This window comes from Sorex araneus, chromosome 1 (assembly GCF_027595985.1).
Source record: "Sorex araneus isolate mSorAra2 chromosome 1, mSorAra2.pri, whole genome shotgun sequence".
Lineage (NCBI taxonomy): Eukaryota > Metazoa > Chordata > Mammalia > Eulipotyphla > Soricidae > Sorex > Sorex araneus.
This window is the reverse complement of record NC_073302.1, coordinates 178,720,963-178,730,622: the sequence shown is the minus strand read 5'-3', so window position 1 is coordinate 178,730,622 and position 9,660 is coordinate 178,720,963. Positions and strand designations below refer to the sequence as shown.

Below are 9,660 nucleotides of genomic sequence, written 5' to 3'. Positions count from 1 at the left end.
CTTCTGATGCCAGTGTACATGCGTTGAAAGTACAGTCATTTTAGTTTCTCTTCGTTTTAGCATTCTAGTTTGTCCCTGAGATTTTATTAGCCTCTCCTTGCTCATCCTTCTTAATGCTGCTATATTGGGGGCTCTTTCGGTGTCAGACAAATGAGGCCCATTGTTGTTACTGTTTTTGGCATATCGAATGTGCCACGGGTAGCTTGCCAGGCTCTGCTGTGCAGGCAGGGTACTCTCAGTAGCTTGCCGGGCTCTCCGAGAGGGATGGAGGTTTTTAGGGTGGCTTCCAATCGCCCTTACAGGTGTTCCCATGGTTCATACCATATTTACAGCCCATCAAATATGGTACAAAAATTATGGAAAATGGTAATTAAGTATCCTATGTTGTGTCTGTGGCTGCGTGATCCGGAAAGTGGCCTGGAGCGTGGCAGTGTCTGGTTAGTGGAGGTGGAAAACAAATAATCAAATTTATTGAATGGAATTGGAAAGAATCAAGAGAATTGTTGAAATATTAGATTGTTTTAAAAGTTTTGGGTTTCTTAAAGTATACACATATTGTATATCAAATAGTTCTGCCTTTTTCATCATGCCGTATCTAAAAATCTTTAAGTACATAATTCACTAACTTCTTTCTTTTGAATTAAAAAATATTTTTATAACATTTGATTTACAAAGTTGTCTATAATACAGTTGTTCATGCACAACAATGTTCCAATAACTATACCACCACCAATGTGACCTTCCCTCCACCAATGTCTGCTGTTTCCTTCCCACCTTTAAGCCTGCCTCCTTAGCAGGTACATAAAAATTCATTTCATATTGTTTGTTACAACAAAATCATCAACCATATTTTTCTAGTTAAGATCTCCTTTAAAGTTTCTGGCAAAGATGTGCTTTGGCAAAATAATCTCCAAAACTGTATTTTAGTTTTATCTATATAGGCATTGGCACAAACATTCATGGATTTCATTTATATTGCTCTGCTGTATACTACCATGTTTAAAAATCACAAAAATTTCTATTGCTAAAAAATAAAATGCCATCTAAATTAACTGAAATCTAGTCAGATTCATGTATCATAAAGCATCCCATCTAGCAGGAGGTGTAGAAAATAAAATTCTTTTTTTTTAATACTAAGAAGCAAATGGAGACAAGTTTATTAGCAGAAAAGAGAGATTGTCAATTGATTTAGATGACATTTTGTTTTTTAGCAACAGCAAAAGAAAAAATTGGGAGATACAGTAAGTCGATTGCTTAGCACATGGCCAACGCTGGTTCAATCCCTGGTATCCCGTATTGACCCCTGAGCACCAGTAAGAGTGATTCTTGAATGCAGAGCCAGGAGTAAGGTCTGAGCATTACAGGTGTGGCCCAAAAATCAAAACCAAAACCAAAAACCGCTGTCCTCCCCCCCACAAAATACCACCCCAACAATTAAAATAACAAATAGTGGGAGCGAGAAAGACTGTTTTAGGCAATGTTGTGTTCCTTGGGAAAAAAAGCACCTTATCTTAAACAGATTATGTCTTTAGAGCTGACCAAGAAGCACTTGATTGGTTCAAAGAAATATACACTTTGTGGAGAGACTGAAACTGCAATTAGGTTATGGGCACTTTCTTGGTGTACTTATGAACATAGTCCATTTGATCCTGTTGCTTTCTTTTTAAAAAGATTTTTTTCTTTTTTTCTTATGAGCCAGGGTATAAAAGAATATAGTACAAAAATTCAAAGAAATTATACCTCACCAAGAATACTCCGCAGGTAGATTATCATTCAGATTTGAAGGAAGGAGTCAGAGTTTCATGAACAGGCAATAGCTTGAAAATTCATAGCCTTGAAACTAGTTTCACAAGAAGTACTTAAAGAGCTTCTTTAAAGGACAGGACAAGTTCCCAACATGTGGTATGGAATATGACACTCACTAATGGTGCATATGGTTGTCCTCTACTACATTAAGTTAAAAACATAAAGCAATCAATTACCAAAAATGGAATTTTATTGATTTATTTTTTGATAATTATATTTGCCATTCTTTAAGTTTTATTGAACAAGTAACATGAAATAAATTTGTTGTATGTCTGCGAAGGGGGCAGAATGAGGGTGGAAGGGAACCTGAGGACTTTGGTGGAGGGAAGGAGACATTGGTGGTGAAACACTGTATGCCTGACACAAACACAAAATAAGACATTAAGAGAGGGCTGGAGAGATAGCACAGCAGGTAGGGTGCTTGCCTGGTGTGCAGCCAATCCAGGTTCAATTCCCAGCATCCCATATGGTCCCTCATCACTGCTAGGGATTCCTGAGTGCAAAGCCAGGAGTGACCCCTATGCATCCCCAGGTGTGACCCAAAATGCAAAAAAAAAAAAAAAAAAAGACTTTAAGAGAGATTTAGTCATATAAGCCTTATTTTGTAAAGTTAATAGTTACTACAAAATACATATTGAACATTATTATTTATGAACCTATTAAAATTTATTTGTAGTACAATGATAAGTATCATTTAATGTCATATTATTTTTTAGAAAAAATTAAAAACTAAAAAAAAATTCTTTAACTTCATAGTGTCATGATTTGGGGTATAGGCACACTTTGGAAAATATAATTAAAAACAGAAAATTCTTTTAATCCAGAAATGATCTCCACAAAGGCAGTGACAAAATAAACATTCTAACTATACTGAAAAACACAAATCAGAATGCAGTGAGTGTGAGATAGATGAATATTACAGGCATTAGCAAAGAGACTTCAAAGACAGAAATCACACCAGAGTGGGAGAGATAGTACAGAAGGGCGCTGGCCATACACACAGCCCTACTGGATTCTATCCTGAGCATCACATGGTTCCGGGTCTACACCTCCCCCCTCCTTCCTGTCCAGCTGAACAGGGCTGATTCCTGAACAGAACCAGGAACAAGCCCTCAGCCCTGGGGGGTGTGGTTCCCAAACAAACAAAAATCACACTACTTACAGCCAAGAAGATAACAACCCTTTCTTTACCTGTTTTCAAGACCAACAATTAGCAAGTCCTTAAAGAAGAGAACTTGATAACATATATCGCACACATTCATTAGTTTTCATTTTACTTGGTAATTGGGGCGGCCTTTTATACTAGTTTTAACCCAGAGAAAACAACCCCCTTTCTCATAGGCGAAATCCTTCTGACAGGAAAGGTGATTTGCGACTGGGGCACACAGCTTTCACTGTTAGGATCCTTTCCTATACAGACCCGTGAGAGGGATGACGCTCCATGATTTGCTCTTTGAGTAAGTCCCCAGGACCTGGAGGAAGGCGTTCCGGGATACAGTTCACCAAACCTTAGTTGATAAGGCTCGCACATTTTCTTGGTTGGTGTGGCCACTGCCAGGCAGGCTCAGGGGCTACTCCTTGCTCTGGACTCTGGGATCCTCTGCAGGACCCTCAGTAGACCTTTTGTGGTGGGCGTCGCTGCATGCACGGTGAGACTCCCATGGTCGATTTTTTTTTTTTTTTGCTTTTTGGGTCACACCTGGCGATGCACAGGGGTTACTCCTGGCTCTGCACTCAGGAATTACCCCTGGCCATGCTCAGGGGACCATATGGGATGCTGGGATTTGAACCCGGGTCGGCCGCGTGCAAGGCAAACGCCCTACCCGCTGTGCTATCTCTCCAGCCCCTCCCATGGTCGATTTTTAAGACTTACCCATTTTCTAAACCCCAAGACCTGCATGTTTTCTAAGGCAAATGTATACTAAAGAAATTTGTTCCCTATCTCCGACTGCAATAATTAAGCTCATTATTTGTCTTTACAGGACGTCTTGGCTTAACTTTGAAACAGTAGATAAGCCCAATTTATAATTTGATTTTTTTTTTATGTTCAGACTGTTTTCACTGTGGTCAAATGAATGACCCTCTTTGAAAAATATAAAAGCTGACTCTCGCTGGCGCCACATAATTCAAAAGTGTTTGGGAGGGAAGGGCGGAGTTGGATTGGATGTTAGGCTTGCAAAGATAGGCAAAGAATGTGGTTCAAAGGCCACGGAAAAAACTCCTAAAAGACCCTCCACAGAGGAGCTGTGAGTGCTGATACCCGCACCCCTGGGAAGCTCACAGGGCTCATTTTCTAGATTCCGGGGAAGGGCAGAGGCTTCGGGCTTTGCCATCCCTGCCTGCGCTCTCCGGTGCGCCGGGCGTGGGCGGGCTGCGGGCGGCTGCGGGGCTGCGGGGCTGCGGGCGGCTGCGGGGCTGCGGCGCGCGTTCCCGCGGGGAGGCGGCGGGGCGGCTCCCGCGAGCCCGGGCCGGGCCGGCGGGTGAGGCCGCGCGCGCTGCCCTCGCCTCGCCCCGCCCTCCGGAGCCCTTTCCGGCGGCCCCGCTTATCAGCCCCGGGCCGGCCACTTCCCGGCCGCGGCACCGAGGGCTCCCCAAGTTTCCTGTGACGCCTCAGTCCCCGCCCGGCAGCCCGGACGAGCGGAGGATCCCGGCGATCAGCCGGCGGCGAGCCCCGCGCCCGGGCGCCGCCCCCCGCGCCCGGGCGCCGCCCCGCTCCGCCCGCCCGCGCCGCGTCCCGCGGTCCGGCCCAGGGCCGCGCCCCGCCTCAGGGGAGGTGGGAGACCCACGGCCCGGCCCGCGCAGCGCCCGCCCTCCGCGCGCGCTCATTGGCCGCAGCCCGCGGTGCCCGGAGACCGGAGCGCGGCCGGATAGGCCGCCGGGGCTCGTGACAGCGGCTCCGATTGGCCGCGGGGGCCCCGTGACGCGGGGTGGCGCCTGGCCGCAGTGTCGGAGGGGCTCCAGCTTGTCAGGTTCTAGGTAGGTGCGTTTCACGCCGCGCGCGCGGGCGCTGTTGCCCGGGGCAACGCCGGGGCGGGGAGGCGGCGGGAAGAGCCGCCGGGACGGGGGCAACACGCGCCTCCCGCAGGGGGGCGCCGGCCGCTCCCGCCGCGCCGACGCTCTTCCTCCCGCCGGGCCCACCCCTCCCGCCGCGCCCGAGCGGCCGAGGGGGCTGCCGAGGCGGCGGCGGGTGCCCGGGCGGGGGTCGGCGCCGAGGACCCCAGCCGCCCCCGCCGTGGGCGCCCGGACACCTCCCGCCGCCCCCCGCCCGGGCACCCGCCCAGCGCCCATCCCTCCCGGGCACCTCCCGCCCCCCGCCTGGGCACCAGTCGCCCCCCGCCCGCCCGGGCACCTCCCTTCCCCCGCCTGAGCACACTTCGCCCCCCGCCCGTGGTCGCCGGGCCGTGTTAGGGTGTGGGGGCACGTGGGGGCCGGGGGCGGGCGCCCCTCGCTCGGTAGCCTTTGCGCGTGTGGTGGGCCGAGGGTCGGTGTTGCTTGGGGCCCTGCTGCAGCGGCAGAGCACTGTGTCTCCGAGTGCGCGCAAGAGCACCAGCACCAGAAGCAGCTGAGCCAGGGGGCACGGCGGAGCCTTTGCCTGGCACTCGGGTGCCAGGTTCCACCCTCCGTGGCGTTTCCCCACGCAGTAAGGAGAAAGCTTCGAGCACAGCCTGGGGTGGCCCAGACACCAAGGAAGGAGCCTCCCCGCCCCCAACACAACAGAACCAAACCAAACCAAAAAGGGTAGCGGTGTTTCTTCCTTCTCCGTGATTTTGGTGTTGGAGACCACGTCCAGTCATGCTCAGTGGTGCTCTTGACTCTGCCAGCAGTGCTCTAGGAACCATAATCTGTGTCGTCAGAGTGTATAGAACCAGTGACAGCTGCTCGCAAGGCCAGTGCCTTAACAGCCCTGTGATTGCTTTTGTGCCCCAGTACCATCCTTTTGCTATCCAGTTATTTTGAAGTCATATTCTCAAGTGGAGTTATCCGTATATACAAGAGTAGTGGAAGTTGCAAGAGTAGACGAAGATGATCTTAGTTATCAATGGCTAGAAAATACGTTTCAGTCTATAGAATGGAAAAAAGATTTCAAAAAAATCGCAGAATGTGGCATTGTAACCGTACTATACTGAGGTGCTCTCAGAAAGACGTATTTGAAGAGCTACACGTTCTTCTGTGTAGTGTAATACGCTTTTTTCTCCCGCTATTTCTTAAGCCAAGGGAACTATGCTTTCATAGATAATGGAAATATAGATACTATGTAATGTATATTGATGGAGTGTAAAACATAGGCATAAGTGGAAGCCTTTTAGAAAAAATCTTGGTAAAAATGTTTTTTTTCTGCCCTGAGAGCAAGATTAAATATGTATCTTGTAAAATTATTTAGGGACTAGTTAACAGTAAGTACTGATGACTTCAAAGGTTCATGCCAGTAACCCGGGAGTGATTGAGGCTCCTGGTAAGCGTATGTATCACTTTCACTGCAGCTTGAACTGTTACCTAGTCAGCTGGTCTATGAACATTTAATATTGTCGTTTTTGTCCCTCTAGTATTTCACTGTGCAGTTTTTTTAAACGTAAAAAAGTTGTATGGTGAACACCTTTCACCTGCACAGCAACGATGTTTTGAAACATTTGTTGCATAGTAAATATTAAGAAGGAAGAAGAAGGCTAGACCGATTGTACAGTGGGTAGGGCTTTTGCCTTGCTCCAGCGATTGCTGTTCTATTGGGGCAGCCCAGATGGTCCCCTGAGCACCACCAGGAGAAATTCCTGAGAGCAGAGTCAGGAGTAACCATTGAGCATCGCTGGCTGTGAGCCTCTTCCCCCACAAAAGGAAGGAGGTACTAAATATAACACTTTGGAAACAAGAGTATGTAATTCTAGCAAAATATTATAAGAACTGTATAATCTGTTGGTGGGAGATGGAAATGGTATTTATAAAAACTAGAGTAATTCTGTGAAAATATTATGAAGCATTTAGTGATTTGGAAATCATTATTTTCTCACATCAATGAATAGATCAGATGAATAGACAGCATTTTGGTATTCAGGAGAAAAGAAAATCTAAAATCTAATGAACTTATGATAGTAATAAAAGTTTTATCTGATAATTGGACTTCTTCTTAAATATGGTTTTATACTTTTGTTGTTGTTGTTGTTGTCCTCATCGTCAGTACTCAGAGCTTACTCCTGGCTGTATGCTTAGGGATCACTCTAGCAGGGGTGGGGGTGCGTATGTAGTTCTGGGGATCAAAGGAATCAAATATGGGGTCAGCTGTGTGCACAGCAAGCACATTACCTGTTGCAGTATTTCTCTGATTTTATATTTGATGTTAAAATTAGTATCTTTTGAAGAACATTCCCAAAGACTAGAAATTATGTAAAGTTTTAGTAATGTACTTAATTGTTCAATATTATTTGCTATTTTTATAATGGGAAATGGAAGTTTTGTAATGAAAACTGGAAGCTTTCAAGTGTGAACTCCTTTGAGTACGCTTGTTTCATGTAAAATGGAATGATTTTATTTGGGGGGTTGTTGGGGCAGACCTGGTACTGCTCTGCTGTGTACTTGGGGTCTTTCTGGACACAAAGATTGAGCCAGGATTTGCTGTGTGCAAGGCAGGTGTCTTAACCCCTGTACTCTCTCTCTCTGACTCTGGAAAATGAAATAGTTTCATGATACATCAGGTTGCTCAAGAAACATTTTAATACAGAGCTTTAGCTTATAATAAAAGGAAAAATGAGTGGAGGATGAAGAGGTAGTTCAGTACATGTTTCACAGGCTGAGGCCCTGAGTTACAGCTCCAGGATAATATCACCACACTTACCCTAACAGTTTGTTTGGGTTACATTTATGTTTTAGTATATCCTAAATCTGTTTTTCATACCTACCTCATTAGTATAACTATTTATGTATTGTTCTGGGGATTGAAAGCAGGGCTTTATACGTGCAAGACCTCTGAGTCACTTATCTTTCTCTCATTGTCTGCTGTTCCTAAAACTAATTTAGTAAATGATGAATGTAAGAGCCATATATCTGAATTTATAGATGTTTGGATTACCTCATGATTTTTTGACATCTCAGTCCATGCTTTTGTCTGATTAATTTACCACATCATTGAGAGATTAAAGGGAACAAGCAGATTTTGGAAGTCCAGAAAGAGTAAGCTGTGTAGATTCTTGTCTTCAGGGGTCACTGCCAACAATGCTTAGGGCCCAGGGAGCACCAGGGTATGGGGACATATGTATGTGTTTGCTGGGATAGAGGGACCAAGTCGTGCCCAGCGCCTCCCAAGTTTAAGACCTGAGCTCTAAGACTTGTGCCATGTCCTTAGCAATGTTTGCCTCACCTTGCTCCCTTCCTCTTCTCTCCCTCTCTTTCCTTGCCCCTCCTTTTTTATCTGTCACATCCAGTGGTTCTTAGGACTTACTTTGGGCTCTGCACTCAGGAATCACGCTTCGTGGGGACTTGGGGACTCTATGCAATTCCAGGGATTGAGCCCCAGTTGGCCACATGCAAGACAAGTGATCTGCTGGTTCTTTATAATCAAAGCTTTAGGCTCTTTTCCTATTCCCTGCCTCTATTTTTCCTATTTACCTTCCTTTCCTATTATTATTATTATACAAGTTAAATGCCTTAAAAAAATTTAGAAAACTATAGAGAAAAAAGTTGCCAGTATATTTAATGCATTTCAGAGAATAACTGAAACTTTTGCTTCTTCTGTAACACTTTATCAGTCTTTGCAATTTTGCAATCTTCATTGCAGTATCTGCACTTGCATCTAAACTTGCAGGAGTTTCTGCACCAATTAGAAGAGGCTTCCAAGATTTGGAGGAAAAATGAAAAGGACAAATTGTTCTCAAGAAAGAATCAAAAACAAGCACTTATGTACCCTTCCTTATTTTCATATGTATGAATATAACCTTACCCATTTGAACCTATATATCACTGACAAAATTAGAGGCTACTCAAGTTCTTCTTTAGAATACAAAGCAAAATAAAATTTACTTAGGGCCCTTCTACAAAAATTTTAATATTTCCATTTGAGGGATAATACATATTCAACTTAAAAAATTAAATGTTATACTTGGATTTATTAAATATTCACACAAATTTGTCATCTAAGGCTAATTTCTATAAAAAATTAATTTATTAATCTTGTGTTGTCATAAAATATAAGCTTGAAATACCTCCTTTTAGGGTTTGATTAAAAGACAAATTAAAAGACAATGAATTCTAATGTAAGTATTTCTTATTGGGACACAAGGTAGAGTGAAAGAGGATAGATTTGGAGCCAGCTGACCTGGGTTTTAGTTAGAACTCAGGATTTTATTCTATAGGGTGTTGAACTCACTTTTTAAAAAACACAGTAAAAGAGGGCTGGTAATATTTCCTCACAAGGTTGTTAGGAGAAAGAGATAAGACAATCTCCAGAGTTTATGCAAGAACTCAACTTCCACATTTAGCTCTTTACATGTTAGCTTTAATTTTATGCTTCTGAGTATTGCTGTGTTTACCCCATCATCCTGGAAGTCTTAGATTTAGAATTTAAAATAAGTTTTAGACTTAGGATATTAAAAGAGTGAGCAGAGCTTTACTGAAGTGAATGACATTTGCATTTGTACAAATAGAAAATAATGAGATATCAAAGATTAATAGTTATTTTATTGTTCTTCCTGCCTTGGTAGAGGTAATCGGAAATTTACTTTGAATATTCTTTAATTCTTAATCAGTTTGTCTAAGTTTATGATTTTTTTGTCCTTATCCTATATTTTCATCTGTTCTTAGATGCTCCCCTAAATTTCTTTCATATAAAAAATAATTACTTAAAAATGGAATGGAAACTGTTACATTTTA

At 44.2% G+C, this 9,660-nt stretch overlaps 1 protein-coding gene across 1 annotated transcript in view; it reads left to right on the top strand.

The window, feature by feature from the left end:
* The first annotated feature begins 4,718 nt into the window (after positions 1 to 4,718).
* The window catches only part of FER (FER tyrosine kinase), a 445,847-nt gene continuing 440,905 nt past the window's right edge, over positions 4,719 to 9,660 (top strand). The window contains exon 1 of the mRNA XM_055144946.1: positions 4,719 to 4,782. The gene's annotated coding sequence lies outside the window, so the exon portion shown is untranslated. The remainder of the gene's footprint in view (positions 4,783 to 9,660) is intronic.